At 35.4% G+C, this 21,418-nt stretch overlaps 1 protein-coding gene across 1 annotated transcript in view; it reads right to left on the bottom strand.

Annotated features, from left to right (window-relative positions):
- LOC124236837 (protein furry homolog-like) overlaps positions 1-21,418 on the bottom strand; it is a 244,218-nt gene that overhangs the window by 164,336 nt on the left and 58,464 nt on the right. Inside the window, exon 3 of the mRNA XM_046655776.1 lies at positions 18,400-18,529. The gene's annotated coding sequence lies outside the window, so the exon portion shown is untranslated. The remainder of the gene's footprint in view (positions 1-18,399; positions 18,530-21,418) is intronic.

The following is a 21,418-nucleotide window of genomic DNA, read 5'->3' as shown; positions in this document are numbered from 1 at the left end:
CTGAAAATATACAACACAATTCACTGGAATTTAATGTTCCACCTACCCAAAAGGAAATAAAAGTCTTCAATTATTAAAATTCTTAGGAAGAATGCAAATATATGGATTATTCCTCATATTAACACCTTTTTAAATAACGCAGAAATTATTAAACTGGTATCTAAAACAATCATAAGATGGAAAAGAATAGACACCGGGCAAGTTTTTTGATAGAAAATGTCAAATATCCTATCACTCTTAGAACCTTCTGTAGTCCCACAGATTTCAGCCTCTTCAAAAAGGCCTATCTTTTCCGGAGTTTAGAAAAGAGATAGAAAGGTTTTAGGTATGGAAGGAAAGATGCTGTCAAGTCTGTTAGGTAATTAACACCACGCATGAAATACAAAAAAAATAATAATAGTTGTAAAAATCACTTTGTATTTTGCTTTGAAACCTTATTAAATAATGTAACAGATATTAACACAGTAACTATCTATAATCATATCAATAGTTAACATTTACTTCTTACTGCAATTACTTTACTTACTTCTTCCCATATTTCCCAAATTTTCTACAGTGAATTGTTTTAACATTTTAAAACTTCATTACAAAAAGGAAGCAGAGCTGCTTGGAGAAATGGCTGATTCTAGATCTAGAGCACAGAACCCATAAGATAAATCTAGAGTATCTGGTGGTGCCAGAAAGCAGGAAAGGGCTCAAAAAACAAATAATGTGGGGATGTCAAAGAGATACAGGAGCCAACTGAAGGAGCTGCCAATGGCCAAAGCTAACAACTTGAGCAACAAAATAAACAACGTAGTTTTGGAATATAACCCAGAGTATATAATAAATATCCATGAGTCTATGCTGATATAAATAAATGATTAAATAAATAAATAAGGGAGAAGAGACAAATCTCACATTGTACAGAAAAGAGTTAACCTAGTAGGCCTGACTGGTATCCTTTGAAAGGCCTGCTTACAAGATGGGCCCTTGGCTGGCACCTAAGAACTTAGATTTTAAGAGGGTCCCACCACCCCTAGAATTACTAAGAGTGGCTTACTATGCCTAAACTATTGCTACAAAGAATATTTTTTCTGCTGAACATCTGCTTTCCTTCGGGGAGTCTAAAATTTCAGTATGTGCCAGGCAGGGGGTACCTATGTGATCAGTCCCAATAAAAATCCCGGGCGTTGAATGTCTAACAAGCTTCCCTGGTTGGTAAGATTTTATCTGTGGTTTGCAGCTCCCTGCAGGGGAATCAATTGCAAGGGAACCCCCTCCATGATGCTACTGAAAGACACTGAAAGCTTGCAGCAGGTTTCCCCTGGATTTCGCCCCACATGCCTTTTACACTTTGCTGATTATGCTTAGCATCCTTCAGCTGTAATGAATCATAGCTATGAGTATAACTATATGCAGTGTCCTGTGAGTCATTCTAACAGATCATTAAATGCGATGATGGTCTTGGGGACCTCTGACACACCTTCAGACGAATTCCAAATAATTTATGTAGATACTTCACCCTCAAGAGTGAGGAGCAATACTTCTCAACACTTCAAAGTGTGGGCTACACTTGCGACTCCCTTCCAAAAGGTACTGTATAGAAAGCAGGGCGGAAAGAGTAATCTTACTGTGGAAAAATCTGACAAACACTACTTCAGCCAGGAGATCAAGGTTAACATTATCAGTAATAAATCAAGAGTATATGTTCTCGATATGATATGATGAAAATGGCACTTTACCTCTGTGTTTTTCCTCCCCAAAACCCATAACCCCAGTCTAACCATGAAAAAAAATCACATAAACTCAAACTGAACAATCTACAAAATACCCAACCAATACTTCTGAACACTATCAAGGTCATCACAAACAAGGAAAATTTGGGAAACTATTACAATGAATACCCAGTGCATTCTGTAGATACTCCACAAAGGTCACGCCTTATTAGTGGAACTAAAAGCTACTTTAAATCCTCCTTAACATAGCTTCAAAGGATCCAAAACAAGCCTCAAATGATTAAGCTATCTACAAGTAACTGCCTTCCCCAAACAAAGAACAACACTCTTCAAAAGAATGTAACAAAATTCAGCTCTCAACAACTGTGTCACATATACAGTGGCATCCAATTAAAAATTACTAGATATGTCAAGAAGCAGAAAAATGTGGCCTATAAAATCAGTCAATAGAGCAGAACTAGAAATGATGGAGATGATGGAATTAGCTATGGGCTCTTAAAAAAACTATTATAAATACGCTCAAGGACTTAAAGGAAAAAATAAACAAAATGAGAAGAAAATAGAAGGTACAAAAATAGAATATAAAAATAGACTCAAACAGAACTTTGAGGGATAAAATATACAATATCTAAGTCACTGGGTGGGAACAAGAGAAGATTAGATTCTGCAGAAGAAAAGGTCAGTAAACTTGGAGAAATGGAAATAGTAACTCTCCAAAGTGAAGCACAGATGACAAAACAAGGGGAAAAAATGCACAAAGTCTCAGTGACCTTTGGAACAACATCAAATGACCTAACATATGTGTAACTGGAATCTCAGAGGAGTGAACATAAAACACTATTTGAAGAAATAATGATCAAAAATTTTCTAAAATTGATGGACTATGAACCCACAAATCCAAAACTCTCATTAAACCTCAATCAAGAATAACACACATACCAAGGCACATCATAATCAAACTACTGCAAACCAATAACAAAGAGAAAATCTTAAAGGTAGTCAAAGAAAATGATCCATTACATACAGAGGAGCAAAGATAAAAAATAAACACATGTTTAATCTGAAACTATACAACACAGAAGTTGGAATGACGGCACTGAAAAGCTTAAACACAAAACTGATGACCTATAATTCTATATACAGTGAAAATATGTTGCAAAGATATGAGCAAAAAATTTTCCAAGACACATAAAAGCTGAAAGAATTTGTCACCAATAGATCTGCATACAAAAAATGTTAAAGAAAGTTCTTCGGCAGAAAGAAAATTATACAAGATGAAAACTTGAATCCACACAAACAATGAAGAGTGCCAGAACTGACAGATTTGCAGGTGAGAAGAGGACCTTTTATTTCTCATTTTAAATTTTAAGTTAATTGATTGCTTAAAGCAAAGTGGTTAACAATGTACTGTCAGGTTTATAACACATGTAGAAATAAAACATTTGACTACAATAGCACAAACGATGAAGGGGAGAAAGATAAGTATAACGTTTCAGGTTCTTAGATTATAAATGAAATCATATGCTATTATTTGAAAGTAGACAGTGATAAGTTGAAATTCATTTTGTAAACCCTAAAGCAACTAGTTTAAAAAAGAGAGAGATAATAAGCCAATAAAAGAATAAATTAGAATACTAGAAAATATACAATTAATTCAAGAGAAAGCAAGGAAAGAGAGGAAAAAAGAAAACACAACAGATGCGACAAATAGGAAATATAAGCAAGACAGATTTAAACCCAACCATGTCACTAATTACATTAAATATAAATGGTCTAAACACCATGTGGAGCATCATGCCAGGTGCTAAAGGACAATTTAGTGAATAAAACAGATCTTTTTGCCCTTGGAAAGGTTAGGATCCAAAGGTGGAGATAAAAAGTGTGCTTGTGGGGGGCGGGTGTCCCCATATATATACATGCAGCAAATATAAAATTACAAATTGTGATTAAATGCTGTGAAGGTAATAAAGGGGGTATAGTGAAAGAGAAAAACCAGATGAGGCCCTACGGACAAAGGGTGATCAGGGATGGCCACCCTGAGGGAACACTATCAAATTGAAATCTGTTCAGCAGTGGATCTTCTTTTGAAGAATCAATCTTTTTTTTTTTTCCTGAGGAAGATTACCCCTGAGCTAACATCTGCTGCCAATCCTCCTCTTTTCTTTTGCTTGAGAACAATTAGCCCTGAGCTAACATCTGTCCCAATCTTCTTCTTCTTTATATGTGGGTTGCTATCAAAGTGTGGCTGACTAGTGGTGTAGGTCCATGCCCAGGATCTGAACCCACAAACCCAGGCCATCAAAGCAGAGCATGCAGAACTTAACCACTGTGCCATTGAGGGGAGGAGGAAGGGCGGAGGACGACGGCTGAAGAATGAATATGTTTAATCCCCAAAAGGAAAATAGATTAAAATCAAAGTAACTCTGGCTGACCAGGGTTAGAGCACCAGAGTCCTACCCACTTGGCTCAGGAGATTCTCAAAGAACCCCTGAAATATCCACAAGGCTCCAAGAAACATTGAAGTTGATAACTGGATGCTGTAGAAAAGTTTGATCAGGAACAAGGTCAGACAGACCACTTGATTGGTTAGCTGGAGAATGGACTTGAGGAGAACACAACGGAAGTCAATGGGCTATTTAAATTGCTGAGGTGAGTGATAATCAAGAAAAAAATAAATAGTATACTTAGAATAATTTGGTAAAAGGCAATAAGGATGGGAATAAGAAGACAGATCTCAATTTTTCCTAATAGATACCTCTTGATGTATTTGGCAACTAAATGGATAGAAAAAAGTAAAGCTGAAATACTCAAAAGTGACCCCTAGGCTTAGGTGACTGGGTGGACAGAATTATTAAATATGGAATAGCCAGGTGTAGGTAGCACGAAGAAGAGTTTTGGCTACATAAATCTAAAGTACAAGCGAGAGTCAGGACTAGAGATAAGAGGAGGACAAAGAGACAGAAGAGAAGGAGATGGACAACGAGTCCCACGAGCTCTCCAGCTGTCTTCTCCCTTTATTGGGGGGAAAAATTAAATTTATTTTTTTAAGCACTTGCTAACCAACAATAACCACAAATTAATGGATTCAGCTGACCTGAAGGAAAATAAAACAAACAAAAAAGAGACAATAATTCAAATAGAGCAAATGAAATAAGCAAGCGAGCAATGAGGAGAATCTGCTCCTGAAACACACAGACTAGAATTCCATCCAGACTTCTGGATGGAAAGATTTCAGGTCATGTCCAAATTAACTACTGATTTTAGAAGTATAAATCAAGTTTCTGAATTAATGGTCATAGCTATAAAAGGGTTTCTAATAAAGGTAAGTTTTATAAAAATGTCGCAGATTAGACCAATGCATCAATATATTCACAAATTAGCAACATAAAACCAGTAGAGAAGCATTTTAACCAAGCTCTCTAATTTTGGGAGTGGTTACCTATGCAGCAATTACATTACTTGGGTATGCCACAAGGTACAATTACTGTTACCTTCCTGACACAGGATATTTATTAATAGCCCAACTTGTTCTTAGCTATTGGTTTAAGTTCTTTTTATATATTTCACACATAAAACAAAAAAAATTTTTTCCTCTGCTTAAAATGAAGCAATCCAGACCCTGTAATCATACTTTCTTCTTTGCCCTCACAAACCAAACCAATTTGCTGTAATTTGGCGCAGTGCTAAGATATTATTATTTCTTGAATGAGAAAAGAAAATCTGCTGTTTCTGAATATATTTAAAATTGATTCTTGAGATCCTAAGAACTCGAGACATCAGAAATTATTTTTAATTGCTTGAAATAATTTTTGAAGGTACCGTTATTCAAAAGGGGACTAGTTTTTGGATTTGTATTTTTACAACACACACAATGCATATTCACCACCCCAAAAGAAACTGGAATTGCTAATACTAGGATACTTTCATTGTCAATACACACAGACAGACGGAACTGAGAAGGAAAGGGTATATGCATTACCATTGGTCAATCCTAATGGGAAAGAATAGGTAAAATTCTATGAAGCATGAAGAGGTTGAATATACAATGTATTGTCCACAGCAGGACTTTTTTGAGCACTATTAACAACAGGCCAGAACAGAGATGTAAACCATCAACTGTCCAGGGTCCATGGAGACCTTTGGTTAACTTATCCCTGAAGCACCCATCACAAAGTAAAGGCTCACTATTTCCTGCCAACACCTGCCTTTCTGGATTTTTCCAACATTGTCAGTAGCATAATAAATTTTCAACCAACTAGAGGTTTTTATTGTAGAGCCACCTCTGATATGACTCTTAGTTTTAAAACAAAAGGGTAAGTCAGCAAGGCTGTAATAAAGTATAAAAGGAAGACCCTAAGTCAGGAAAGGAAAGAAAGCATCAATAAGCTGCAGAGGTAACCAACTGTAAAGACCAAAATCACACTTAGGAAGTAGGGTACCAGTAGTGTCAGGAAGAAAAGACGAAGAGAGTGTTCAGTAGAATTCAATGGGCAAGCCCAAAACACAGGAAAATGTTTATGCCTGGTGAAGCTTAATCATAATGTACTATATTAAAAGTAAACTGGAAGGAGCTACCTGCATAATCTTAACATTCCTTAAAGGCCCACCCTAAACCTAGCAATAAAACCTCTAGGTCATTCTTATGCACATTAAACTTTAAGAAGAGCTACTTTCAAATTATACTAATATAAAAATATCACTATCTTGTTTATGTCATTTTTCGCATACATCTATACCTATACTTATTTAAAAAGAGAGACTGGGAAAATTCAGAAGCCTAAGAAATAGTAAAGAGAAATTTTCTGTATTCCTTACAAAGAACTTTTCAGAGTTCTTTAGAGTGTCTTTATCTTGTAGACTAGAAATATATACCAACTTACATTTCATCTTGAGAAGAGTATAAGAAATTATCAGACAGCTTACATAACCTTAAACAATTCACTCTTTAGAAACAGAAAAATCTATCAAAAGTCTAAGTGAAAGAAGAATTTAGAATTTAGGTAGGGTGACTATAATTTACATCTGTAATATTTAAAACTATTTGGATTGTTCATCTTTAACAGTTTAAATGAATAAATCAATGATGGCATGTTCCCTTTGCTGATACAGAAGTTAGAAAAATATAATACTTAAAAGACAGATTGACCCTCATCTTGATTGCCAGCTTTCTACAAAGAATTACTTGAGATTGTCTACGTTACTTCTACAGCTAATTTATTCTTCTAAACAAACAAAAAAAACTGACTAGGCTTAATAAATTTTACGATTAAAGTAAGGCAGTGTGTATTCTATCCACTTGTGTGGCAGAATAGGGTGACAGGGACGGGTAAAGGTATGGCCTAGTGGACAATGAGTTCCATTGTGGAGATGTCCATAAAACATAACGATGGAGGAAAGCAACCATTTCAGAACTCCACATCAGGATACTGTACTGAAGACAAACAGGAAATGTGATAAGCCAACAATTGTTATCTTTAAAGAATAAACCATCTGGCCTTCCACAAACAGTCACAGAATCACATATTTTTTCTTAACTGGAGAGTCTGTGAAGATAACATCATCCCTTCAATTTTAGATGAGACATCTCAAGCCCAGGGAGAATAAGTAATATCGTTAGATCCCAAATAAAAGCAATAAATATTTATTGAACATCTACTACAGATAAAACACTATTCTAAGAGTTATAGAAAATATAAATAAGTATAATATTGGATCCCATCTTCGAAGCTTCCATTCTCTGCTTCCCAGGTAAGATACCCGCATGAAGCTCTCTGATGTCAGCAAAATTCTTTTCCATATTCTAGGTTGGGGTTGGAACCCTTTGGCCCAGAGGCCAAATCTGGTTCATCACTTGTTTTTTACATAGAGTTGTGCTGGACGTGGCCACAGACATTCATTCATGTACCATCTAGGCAACTTTTGCTCTACGAAATCAGAGCTGACTAATTGTGACAGAAACTTGTGGCCGGCAAAGCCAAAAACATTTACTACCCGGCCCTTTACAGAAAAAGTTTGTTAACCTCTGTTCTAGATCATTATTTGCTCAATATGAGGGTTTTTTTTTCTTTTTTCATTTTGAAACTAATGGAAAGGTGATTTTGCCTCCAAACCACTGCCCACCGCCTACTGTAGTAGATGGTTTTGAAGGAAAAGTCAGTGGGCTAAATATGGCAACTGACAGCAGCTCTCAGCAACAAAACTTGCTCTGGCACATACAGGACAAGAATGAAAGGACTGAGGACTCTAACATTCAACAAACATTTACCAACTGCTCAGTAAGTGCCTGCCATTGGGCTAAGTTCTGGGGCTACCCACATAAAGAAGAACAACTCAGTTCTCAAAGAACTCACTATCTCGTAAACTCATTATCCAGTAGAAGAAACAATCCCTTTATATCAAAAATAGAAGCTAGTGGACAATGAGTTAGAGTCCTGACACACAGAATAATTAACTAAGGTTGGGAGTGGGGGAAATTATTCAACCCCAAAGAGCGTCACACAGAGACTTCTGCTCCCCCTGCAGAGTTCCAGTTGCAGGAATTCACCAGGGTTGGAAGCTTGTAACTACCTATCGTTGCCTCAACCCAAAGGCTACTACTTGTACACAGGTGGAGTTGACCCTTGGACTGTACGTTGCTTCCTGAATTCTTTTTATAGCACGTTTTATTTTTGTTTAACTTTTCTAGTATATTCCTTTAGTTACATTTTAATCTTACATTTAGTTTTAGTCATCTTAACCTATTTTACTGTGGTTTTTTTTAACCTCATCTCCATTATTCACTTTAGTATCTTCCAATATAGATATTATTTTTTTATCATCCTATTCATCTTTTCACACCTTTATTATTTCAGTATGTTTTGCCTAATATTTATTCAGTTATATACTTTTCTTATCCCCTTTTGTTTCAACTATTTTACCTTAGACACAATACCTCCTTCCTTTTGCTTCTTAAGTGAGGAATAAGCAGGGGTGATCATTGACATAGTGAGCCACCAGGAAGGTAACTGAACAATTCAAGCAAGCCCAGCCTCAGAGCGAAGGTGGGTTCCAGGGCAGGACATGTGCCTAGGACTTATCCTTTAGTTGATGAAACCTGGGGTGGTCCCAGAGGGTCCTGGGGTTGGGGCAGGAGGACTGAAGCAGCAGGAACATTTCGGAGAGGAGATGGAGCAGTAGCTAAATGTCAACTGATACGAGGAATAATAAATATTTTAACAACCAGGATCACCCTGCCAGTACCTACTGGATAAATATCAGTTCTGTGATTAGGAAACAGCAGAGTAAGCGGGACAGAGAGGAAGCTATTCCAGGCCCCTTAAAAAGGGAGACACGTGCATTTACTTCCATTGTTTCTTGCAAGTCTTTTCTAAAAGCCAAAGAAGACCCTGATCCTAACTCTAGACATACTTAACTGTTCCAATTTTAAAAAATATACATCTATATAACTTGAGAAGACAGTCTAAAATGATCCTTCTTAAGAAGTGTTAGGCTAATTTCAAAAACAGCCAAGAGAAACTACTGAAGCAATACTGTTGTGCTAACTTCTAGATGCCTTTGTATCTGAACCACACAATAGTTTGGCAGGAATTATTTGAGAGAGCACCCACTGTGGACAGAGAAGGAAGCACAGGAAAAGGTGTTGCAACTCAAGCTCCCATGAACTGTCACGTAGCTATAAATCACATGCTAACTCTTTTTGGAATTATGCACAATAAAAGACCTGGATCCAAATTCCTGGAATATTTTCTATGATGGAATGCTCTAAGGATAAATTCTAGTTAAATTTATCTACCTCCAAGACAGAAATCCAAAAGCTTTTATAAATAATAAAAGCCACCATGTTTTGAACTATGTGCCAACTTTGCTGCTATTTTTTATAATCTTGAAAACAATGCTACAAAAACGGTATCAAGTTGATAGGTGAGGTTAACTGGCCTCAGAGAGATTAAGTAGCCTGTTCAAGGACACACAGCTAGTCACTGGAAGAGCTCAGCTCAGTCTGGACCAAAGCCCCATTCCACTCCTTTCTCAGTACTTTACTGCCTCTCTCTCATCACGTTGTAGGTCTTCCCCGTATCTCTCCTCAATCATGAGATTCTCATAGATTCAGAGAAGGCATGAATATAAAAACCCAATAAGGCCTCTCCTATATCCTCCCATGATTACAGCCTGAAAAGTACTCCAAAGGTCTTCTTAAGTAAGCGAACACACTATGAAAGCCCAATGCTTCCAAATCTCATTTGTATAAGCAAGAAGAGTTCCTGAACTCCTTCACACACTTACACAGTAAGCGCAAGACATCATTTGGACCAGACCAGAAATTCCATAGCAGATATTATTTGGACCCCAAGTTCTTCCATGACATTGCCCTGCCCAGCAACCTTTTTATCACATTTCAATTCCAAACGCTTCTGCATCTCCTTTGGTCTGTGATCGCTACAAGCATGTGAAGTGTCAGAAGAAAATCTCATCTTAATTTTCTCCCAGGACCTTCTCTAAATTCCCTGTGAATAGTCCAGTCTCTGAGGAAGACTTAAATGACTCATTACTCATCTCACTTCCTTCTCAAAAGAAACTGGCCTGCCAGGCTGTTCCCCTACCCAATATAGGGCATATCAAACAAAAAGGAGCTATTCTGGAGATACAAAATTTAACCATTGAGAGCAATGGTTCTGCAAAAACAAAGCTGAAAAGATCACTTATTAAGGAAATCCAGTTAGTAACAGTTAGCTTTCCCCCTTCTTTACTAGTCAAATATAGATAGCAGCCTTTAAAATTCAACCAAAAGGCACTTGGAATTTTATAACAAGTGCCACATTTTGGTTTGTCCCCTATAGTAAGCTGTGCTGAATACCTCAAGAGAGGTAAACCAGTATACTATTCAAATGTTTATATCCTGTGGAGTCATTAACACTTTGTAATGAAATGGAAATGGTTATCTCAATGTGTGTCTCTTAATTATTTTTGTAAAAGTCATGTGAAACAGCTATTCACTTAATCAGCTTATCTAACCAGTGTTATAAAAAATTATCATCTGTTCATTAAAGCAAAACACAGGGCCTCAAAGAGTAATGCTTAATATACACTGAAATTAAAATCTTTTCCTATTGAAGTTTAGCTCCTAATTAAAATGAGAGCACCAAAAACAGCGACGTTCTTTAATGGAACTAATAAACTTGATTGATACACTAGTCTTTAAAAAAATGTTTTAGGGCCAGCCCCATGGCCTAGTGGTTAAGCTCAGCATGCTCGGCTTTGGTAGCCTGAATCCGATCCCAGGGCATGGACCTACACTACTCGCTGGTGGCCATGCTGCGGCGGTGGCTCACATACAAAATAGAGGAAGACTGGCACAGATATTAGCTCAGAGCAAATCTTCCTCAGGAAAAAAAAATTATATGTAAAGATTCAAAAACATCAAACATTGCGATGAAGTGGAGCAGAAAGAGCAAATGCCTGACTTTAAAACAATGGCATGGCTATACCACTTAGTAGCTGAAAAACCTCAGATAATTTTTAAAAACTTTGTATAACAACCTATCTCACCAGGTTTTCAAGAGGACTTAGATAACATCTGCTCATTCAACCAACATTTATTGAACAACTATTATGTTCCAAGCCCTGGAACACATCAGTAGGCAGAGCAAACCCCATGCTCAACTTACATTCTATTTCAGGAGGAAAGGGGACTGGAAAGCACTAAATAGGCAGATAAATGAGACCATTTAAGTTAATGGTAAAACAAAACAAGAAAACAGTACGCAGAATACAGAACGTGCTCAAAAGTTTCTTTCATCTTTAATGCTGACATATACCTAGTATATATCATTATCTCTGTTCTTAGTGAATTATAAAAAAATCAATCTTATACTATATTTACACTCATTTATTCTTGACTACAAACAGAATGAACAACAACAACAAAATTAAGGTTGATTCCATCAGAATAAAAATAACCCAATCCTGGAGATACAAGGACTTTGCAGCTGTCACAACAGAAGCCTGTGGAAAAACACTGTCTGATTCTTCGGATCTGACTCATGACTATGCCTAACATTCATTGTTCTTCAATGGTCAGACAACCATGTAGTATATTCTAAATCAGTGAAGGGCATTTTCTCCCCACCAACTTTTATGCCTGAAGATAAATGAGTAGAATTGTCATAAATAATATCTATCAGTGAGTAGTCTTTGATGACATGATTAGGACTCTACACAAAAAAATACATGGATATTTAAGCATCTTATGAAGAAGATTACATTACATGAATACATGAACACTTTGATTTCTTTTTTTTTATTAAGGAAGTGGGGGGAAAATAAATGATTTACTTCTTTAAGAAAACTGCAACATTTCACATCAATATACAATAGAGTCCTTTGACTGTAAATTACAACTGTTAGCTAATCATTTAGTCAAATAGCTCCATTAAACTAGGAATCAGAGGAATAAAAGAACAACAGGTCCACTAAAGATTTTACTTTAGCTTAAAATATAAAACCTGCTTTATTCCCTAGCCTTTTGATATAGTGCCAATCGTTGTCTCTTAAGGTGAAGTTGCTGACTACACCAGTGTCTTTGTTGCCTAAAATTCAACCCATGTACGTCATCTGCAATTTCCAGTTTCAATTTCTTCAAAGTGGAGTGGGAAGGTGAAGGTATGTGAGGGCAAATCCTTCCAATCTTGTACACTTCTCTGGCCCACATGTAATTCAAAAGCAAATTTAGGGAGTCTGACCAAAGCATTCAACTTCACTTACACCGAAACAACTCTTTTCAGTCTCATACTTCACTAAACTATGTAATACCTAATTAAATTACATGATCACAATTACAAGCATAATCGGCAAAAACAGGTTTGGTTTAAAACACAACTAACTCTTGGTAAGCCCACAACTCAACCTGCTGGGAGCAGAAATGATGGCAGGGGTTTGAACAGTGAGCAGCGTACTACAGGCATTTGTTAATATATTTTATAGAGAAATAGACGATTTCTGGTAAATTCACGGTGGGTTATTTGAGAATTTCCATAAAAATTTTAAAATATGAAATAAATTAATATTTAGAGAAAGTGAAAAAATGAAAAAATTTATCAAAAGCCAAGAAAAATGCTCTTCAAAATATCAACCCCTGCAATACCTCAAAATTCTATGCATATTCCTGTTAAAGAAATCATAAGCATCTGTAAATACTTCTGGAGCTAAAAGTAGCAGGTAAATTTCTATATACTGCAAACTATCTTATTCTCAATTGATCCTCTCACAAAAGTACAATTGTCAATCCATATTGCAATCTTGTCTAACATTCCTTGGAAATAACTTTTTAAATTTTGAATTAATAATGAAGGAGGTTGGAACCCACTGATTTAAGTACAAAGCTACGGGATTACAGATCAGTTTCCCTCAAAATGAATAGTTCCTTCTTTGCATTACTGATATGAAATCTCTTCATACTCTTGGTTTCTCCTTTCATTAAATGAACAAAACCCTAACGCCCCTTAGAAGAACTGTACTCAGTCATACTTGCGGAACATCTGGCTAAACTACTGCATTATCTCTAACACCCAGAACCACCAGTAAACAGGAAGTAAAATCCATTCACGCTGAGTTGCGAGTAACCTATGTATAGGCTAGTGCAAACCATGTGGGTTCGATTCTTATAATACAATATAAATTTAGTATCAAATCTTGAGATTCGAGAAAAGGACTTTGATTAGTAAATTTAAATTTAACAACCCGACACTTTAAAACCAAATCTTCAACAGAAATTGCCAAAGAAGACCTCGAAATTAATTTTAATAGTCATTCCCTAAAGTGGAATTCTACTTTTGAAGAAAACATTAAGCAAGAGTTATTCCACAAAGGACCTGTAGCCTCTGGAATTTCAGACAACAGATTCTTCAGTACTCCATGACTGTGCTTTGCTTTGACTGTGATTGGTAAAAACACATGAACTATGGAAATTTTTAATTATTAAATTGAGTGCTTATTTGAAACTTAAATTACAAAATCTAATTGGTACACTTTATAACATGTACGCTATTTTCAAAAATGTGTAAGACAGCCTTCAAAAAAAGGAGCCATTTTAAACTGATGGGCATAGCATATTGCATTTAAATACCAAGTCCAACCACATAGGCTGAGGTACAGAAAGAAAACAACTAAATGATTCAAGACTGAAAGTTAAAGGAAAAGTAAATTTTTAATAACTTAAATAACTGCACATATTAATATATCTATATTTTTCACTTATGCCTGCATGCACTATAGAACCAAAACTAAGTGCTCAATGATTTACAGATTTTAATTGAAACTAAACGGCACTAACTTATCAATGGCCTCACCTCCCTTTCAACTCCCCAAATGAGTGAAGAGTATAAAAAAATGACTTCTAATACCGGTATAGTGTAGATATCAATATATATTTCTCTATAAAGCTTAGAAACTCCTTCTCCTTTCTTTTACATAATTCATATTTTTAAAACAGAAAGTATGGCTTCTCATAGCTATGATTCTATTTTCTAAACTGACAAGAAACTATGTTAGGGAGACTAGAAAGAACTAGGGACACTCCTATCCTGCCCTGGGGAGCTTAAATTGAAATATTTTTAAAGGTAACTTGGCACTGTCTATCAAAACTTTAAATGCACACAGAAATTTATACTAAAAAGCAATTAAAGGCATAAAGTGATATATAAATGGATATTTATTACATAATTATTTTTGATAACTAAAAATTAAAGTCATTCTAAATGTGCTTCAATAAGGGACTGATTGAATAAATTATTATATCCACACAATGGAGTGCATTTTAAATGAGACTGAAAGATGTTTACGATGTATTAAACGAAAAAGCAAGTCTCCGAGCAGTTGGGGTAGTAAATCTCATTTTTAAATTCTATAAATAAAAATGTCTATGTGCATATTAAAATATGCATAGAAAACAGCTATAAGAATATATATTGAGTGGCCGGCCCGTGGCGAGTGGTTAGGTTCACGGGCTCCACTCCAGCGGCCCAGGGTTTCGCTGGTTTGGATCCTGGACTCGGACATGGCACCGCTCACCAGGCCATGCTGAGTCTGCATCCCAGCTAGCACAACCAGAGGCACTCACAACTAGAACACACAACTATGTACTGGTGGGGGGGGTAGGGGAGCAGCAGAAGGAAAAAGAAGATGACTGGCAACAGATGTTAGCTCAGGTGTCAATCTTTAAAAAGATCTCTATAATATATATATATTGAACTTGCAGAGGATTTACAGAAACTTTCTTTCAACTAAATATAACATTAATTTTGTAAGAGTAATTTATTCCCTAAAAGAAAAAAATTCATAATTATCTGGAACATTTTAACATTTTAAAGTGTTTTAGTCAAAAATTTCAAAACTTAAAGCACTTTCCATCTTCTTCCTAAAGAATTTTCCTTTCAATATTGGCTAGTTACTATATGCAAAACTGATTTTTATCCTAACACGTAATGAATATCACCCTCTCAAACTTTAAAAGTCATTAAACTTAACTTTGCAGAATTATACGAAACAAAAGTACTGTGATGCAAAATAATTATATTCAAAGATGTGACTTTTTTTATATTTCATTCCAAATATTCATTTTCTTTAGGACAAAAGAATGGGACATAATTTTGAAGCAAAATTTAACTAATAAGTAAAATTCAATTTTTTTTATTTACATATCCTACAGGTTATAACAACAACATTTTCCAACAAGTATAACACTTCATTATCAAAATGTTCTCCAAAGTTCACCAAACTGCTAACTTTATTAATGGTTTTATCTTGATGCATAATATCAGTATTTCTCCATCTAAACTCAAAGCAAAAATTCTGATACTAAAAATATTTAGACTACGTATTTATTGTAGTAAACATATTTTAATATTTAAACCTGAGTTTCAAAATAAAGATTTATGCTCACTAGAATTCATACTTACAAAAATAATTTTACTTTTCTAAAATGCTTTTTTAAAGGATTGAAAATAATACATTTTTACTTTACCCAGTCGACGACGTTGATTATTGTAATTACTACGACAGATACTGATTCTGTCTTCTCCATCTACAGTCTTCTCTGATGAAGGCAAGCTAAGGCGTCTCATCTTAAGTAATCTTGGGGAACTTTCCTGAAAACTCTCTTTAGTATCCAAAACCACATCTCCCGAAAGAATGGGAGGAACGACTTTCTTTAAAAAATCCATTTTAAAGTTATCCTACATTACTAGACCCACAAGCACACAGAAAGGAGCTTGTACCAACTTCCTTGATGAGAAGGTGAGGTACACTATTTGCGTCAGAGAGCAAAGAAACGTCATGTGAATTTAGGTGGTGCTAAACACCAGGAGGTCAGCTGCCAGCTGTTTTGAAGCTGATTTCCAAGACCTTTGCTGTTCACACTGATAACAGACCCAACAGCTACAGACCATGAAACTGTACTTTATATACATGGACGTGTACACCTACGATGGGTGTGTTAACAGCAGTATCGAGACTATAAAATGTTTAGCATTCACCTAGTTTAATATTTAGACTTTGAAAACCTACACTGTGATAATGTTAAGACAAATTTACTTTGGAGTGAGGTGTGTGTGCCTTTCAAATAAACTTACGGCTAAAGTGTGAAACAGTAACTTGTATTCAAAAGATAATTCTTACCATTCTGAAAATTCCCTAATGCACCTCAGGGACCTCAAGTTTTATGGGACATGAAAAGGAACAATGTAAAACTTTATATTGAATTATGAATATTCCAATACACTTTTTAAACACAAAATACCTCCTCATTACAATCAATTGTAATTATTAACAGTAGTGATAGAAACCTTGGCATGAATTACCAAAAACATAATTGATAATTTAAAATAAATGGACCTAAGAATATAAAGTTGAAGAATTTAAAGTATGAATATTTAATTCAATAAACCCAGTAATCAACCTTACATAATTTATTTCCAAATAACTGAACATTCTACTAACTATTTTAAAACAGCAAAAGTAGTGGATCCTACTGCTTTAATGTAACCCAGAAACATGACAAAATACGCCAGGGAAAGGTGCCTACATAAGACTTTGAGAACTGAAATTAATCTCTTTTCTCCTTTCCTTTGCCTGCCCTCTGGTGGGGGTACTGAGTGAGCAACAAGGAAATGAAAAAGCAAAGGGAACAGATAAAGCGTGAACTCCCTAAGTAATCAAATCGATAACTTTGAAGGATATACATTTTAATAATAAAAAAAAAATTTGATTCACTTAGGGAAACACAAATACAACCTCATTGTTCCAATACTCAACATGAAGAAAATCACTTACATATTTGAAAGATGAAGTATAAAATTGTCTATATAGGTAGGAAAAATTGTTGTAATGTGAAAACAAGTAATTTCTGGTTCTGAACTGCTGAGTTTTTAATCCTTATTCTTCTACCACAGAAATTATGAAGCCAATTATTCCTGAGCTTATTCCTTTAAAAGATTAACTGAAGGTCATCTACACATAAAGCATTAATATTAAGGTTCAGAGAAAATTTAGAGGATTTATTAATGCAAAACCTATCTCAGGGAATCTTACAGCAAAAAGGAAGGAAAAACAAGAAAGTTAAACACTTAAATTTGTTGCCCTGAAGCAGGACTGTACCTTCTAAAAAAAAATGTTGACTTTTAAAAAAAAGCTTCTAGGAAGTAGATTCTCTCTTAACCCTTGAGCATAAAAGGATAAAAATTCATATCTGATCAGCCTATTGCCCATATACAGAAAAAACCGGTTAGAACCACTGTCTGTATGCCTTAATATAGAAGTTATTACTGTGTCTTCCAGGTTGTTTTTTTACCTCTTTACAGATATGATATCATGTTTGTTACAACTTATGTTTGTGGTTTCCCTCAGGTCCCTCTGCAGGTCTTCCTTACGTATGGAACCCGGAAATAGTATATGTAACACATGCCGATTATAGAGGGCAAGTTACCTTCACATTTGTTCATGATATGCAGGGCAACCACCTGTGTCACTGTGAAGCCCACCTTCTAACCTGCACTTTCAACTGGGGAGAGGAAGGGCAAGGATTAGGTGTAACAGAAGAGACCACAGGATTCTTCTCACATCTCTTTCATTCAACAAATATCTGCTGAGCAGCTTCTATAATGCCATGTGCAAAACGCCAAGGCACCGAAGATATGTCTCTATTCCCAAGCAGCTTACTGTTTACGAAGGAAAAGAAACTCTCACAACTGCAATACTCCCTGCAGAGCTGGCCAAGGCTTTGTTGAGCCTGTGTTCCAGTTCAGTGCCCTCTGCTCAACCTGCTTCCTAACCCCCTCTCTTCATGGGTGGTGATCTCGAACAAACATTCTGGAAGCCAAACTCCTTTTAAGCATCAGCTTTGGGAGGACCCACCCTCAGACATACAGCCAGGGGAAAAGCATGGCATTCCAGAGACAAAACTGTATCCATTACTAGCTGAATCTACGAGGAGGAAATGCCACAAAGCCTTGTTTGCATGTTGGTTTTTCTAAGATCTCTGGTTGACTTATCACAACTTTGAACTCCTGGTATAATAGTTACAAGATTAAAAAAATTGTAATAGGAGCTAGGTGCTCAAATACAGCTTTTAAAAATCTTTTTAGACCTCATAGTCACTATCTAGCCTTTAGAATATTTATTATGATCTTACCGTAGAACTCAGGACAGTAATTTCTTGGTGGTAACTCGGATCATCTAATCCTGACTGTGGGACTCGAGCAGTTTTGAGAATTAAGCATTTAGGTGTTAATCATCCAAGATTCAAATAAATGGCTTCGGCTCTGAAGAAAAACAAAAGGCAACATTTACACATTAGATATGTTAATAACAAGTACATCTGTATGTCACTCATATCTATCCTTACTTCTTAATATATTATATAGTAACATCACTAGTGATGCAATTATCTTCTCCCGATGTTGCATTACATTGTTTCTAATTTTTATTATGAAAAATTTCAAAGTAATGCAAAATTACTGAGAATAGTAAAATGAGCCCACCATTATTAACTCATGGAAAATCATGTTTCACTTATTATCTCCACCCACCCCCTCAACCCCTATCCCACCACTCTGGATTACTCTGAAGCAAATTCCAGACATCATACCACTTCATCTATAGATAATTCCATATGTCTCTAAGAGAAAGATTTGCTTTTTAAACATAAATCGATATTATAAAATGTACAATAAATAATTTCTTTATAACATCAACTACCAATCAGTGCTCAAATTTCCACAAGTGTCTCATAAGTGTTTTTGTAAACAGTTTGTTCCCAACTCAGATCTAAACAAAATTCATACAAGCAATTGTTACCATGTCTCTTTTTTTTTTTTTTAAAGATTGGCACCTGAGCCAATCTTTACCTGTTGCCAATCTTTTATTTTTTGTTTATTTATTTATTTTTTTCTTCTTCTTCTCCCCAAAGGCCCCCAGCACATTGTTGCATATTGTAGTTGTAGCCCTTCTGGTTCTGCTACATGGGACGCTACCTCAGCACGGCTTGATGAGTGGTGCCATGTCCATGCCCAGGATCTGAACTGGCGAAACCCTGGGCCGCCGAAGCAGAGTGCATGAACTTAACCACTCGGCCAAGGGGCCAGCCCGACCATGTCTCTTAAATTCCTTTTAATTTATAGCTTTCCTCATTTCTTCCTTCTCTTTGTAGTGACAAATAATGTTTTTACTAGCCAATGATTGAACTAATACATCAATACCTTAATATATCAATAATTTAATAATACATTTGATACATTTTTATTTTATTCACTAAAATAAACAGACTTGCAAAGTAGTTCACATATCCGCTAGGCCCAATATTTATCCCATTACAGACAATGTTTGGGATACATATTTTTCAAAGTCCAATTATAATAACTCTGAGGGAGTCATGGATTGTGAACTGTATCATATCTGTAATAATTTGATGGTTACTAAGAATGAAACTAACGACCACAGGGAGTTATCCTTTTACCATATATAAGGACTCACATATAATGGTACACATTCCATGTTTTTATTACCATTAAACATCTTGGCATTTTTCAACAGTTAAATAGACCACATTTTAAATCTGGTATTTAAATTCAAATTAACCTCATTTTAGATCATAACTGGTTTCTTACTATTTTTTGCTGTTGTTGTTAAATGAATTTAATCCTCAACCCAAGAGAAAGGACTGACTACTCTCTAAAGTATTAATTTTGTACTTAAACTTCTTAATTTGAAATTCCTTTAGCCAAGTTAGAAAAATATAATATTCCATTTACTTACAGGCATAATCAACTAAATCATGATTAAAACCAAATCTTTGAAGCCAAAAAATTGGTAAATATGAATAAAATACTAATTTATATGCACTTGTTCATAATCAATGTCATCCAGACTTCCCAGAATTTTTGAGTGCCAACCAAATATTTCTGAATCTACTAACAACATGACATCTACAATTCTGCCATAATTCTTGACACTTTTTTTTATCTTAGGTTCATGGAATCATTTCTCCTTCCAAGCAAACAAAGCTTATGTGACAAACAGCATATCATTTCTGTAGATGTTGGGTAGTACAATCATGCATTGGTCTATATTTAATGAAATTTAAACTATTTTTCACTATCTTCTAGGACAAATCACAAAACCAATTACTACTGTAATACAAGGCAGTTTTAGGAATACTGCAACAATTTCAAATAGGATTGAGTTGTACCACCATGTCTAGGTCTTTCGTTTTGCTTCACTTTTGAATAACTTTCTGTTCAGGCATAGCAAGGGCTAATGCCATGTTTTTTATATGTTTTCTCTTCTTGTAACCACACCATCAGAGCACTGTATCATTTTAAGACTTTCCAGTGTTCATCTAGAATTTTCAGGATCTCTTTAATAGATACACAACCTTCTTATTTTCAACTTTCACTTCTGATAAAATAAACATATGTCTTTGGTTACCCTGGAAAATATTTGGTTTATACTCCTCTGGCTTTCTTTATAAGTTATAACCATTTTTAGCAGGGATGGGTTTTTCTTGTTTTTGTCTTGGTTTGGGGTTTTTTTTCACGTCAATTTCTTTTTCATCTTGTCTCCATATATCTATTACTTAACATGGGACTCATTTTTATTTTCATTTCACTTGATTAATTTGGAGAATATTTTATCTACAAGAAAAGTAATTTTTATTACTACTTTTACAAAACTATTTTTGAGATGGTCAAGGTCAGAGAGGTTAGGTAACTGTGGTCATGGTGTACACATGATCGATGCTGTTGTTTCTTATTTTAAAAGAAAAAAGTCATAAGCAAGAGTGACTTGAGGAGGTCAGTTGGTTTTTGACAACACTAAAGAGAAGACTGTAAATAGTCAAATAGCAAAAGCTTTGAAGGGGCAAGGCTGCAGCAAAAGTAATGATCTAGTAGCTTCCATGTGCAATAAAGAGAACAGTTGCCCAGCTCTGGCGCTTGGGAGGATCTCGGGTCAAATGAGGTCCTCCAGGGAGAACATTGCTTCACTCAGGCCAGAAAGTAAAAGAGAAAGTTGAATGGTGTTCAGATAGCACATTAACCTCATTTCCTTTCTAAACAGAGCTACTAGAATAACAAAGAACAGAAATGCCACAAATTTAATGTATCTTAATTGTAATAAGACACTTGATATATATGTCTCTCATATACACTGAT

Source organism: Equus quagga, chromosome 3, assembly GCF_021613505.1.
Source record: "Equus quagga isolate Etosha38 chromosome 3, UCLA_HA_Equagga_1.0, whole genome shotgun sequence".
Classification (NCBI taxonomy): Eukaryota; Metazoa; Chordata; class Mammalia; order Perissodactyla; family Equidae; genus Equus; species Equus quagga.
The sequence above is the reverse complement of the archived record's forward strand: the minus strand, read 5'-3'. Positions and strand labels throughout refer to the sequence as shown.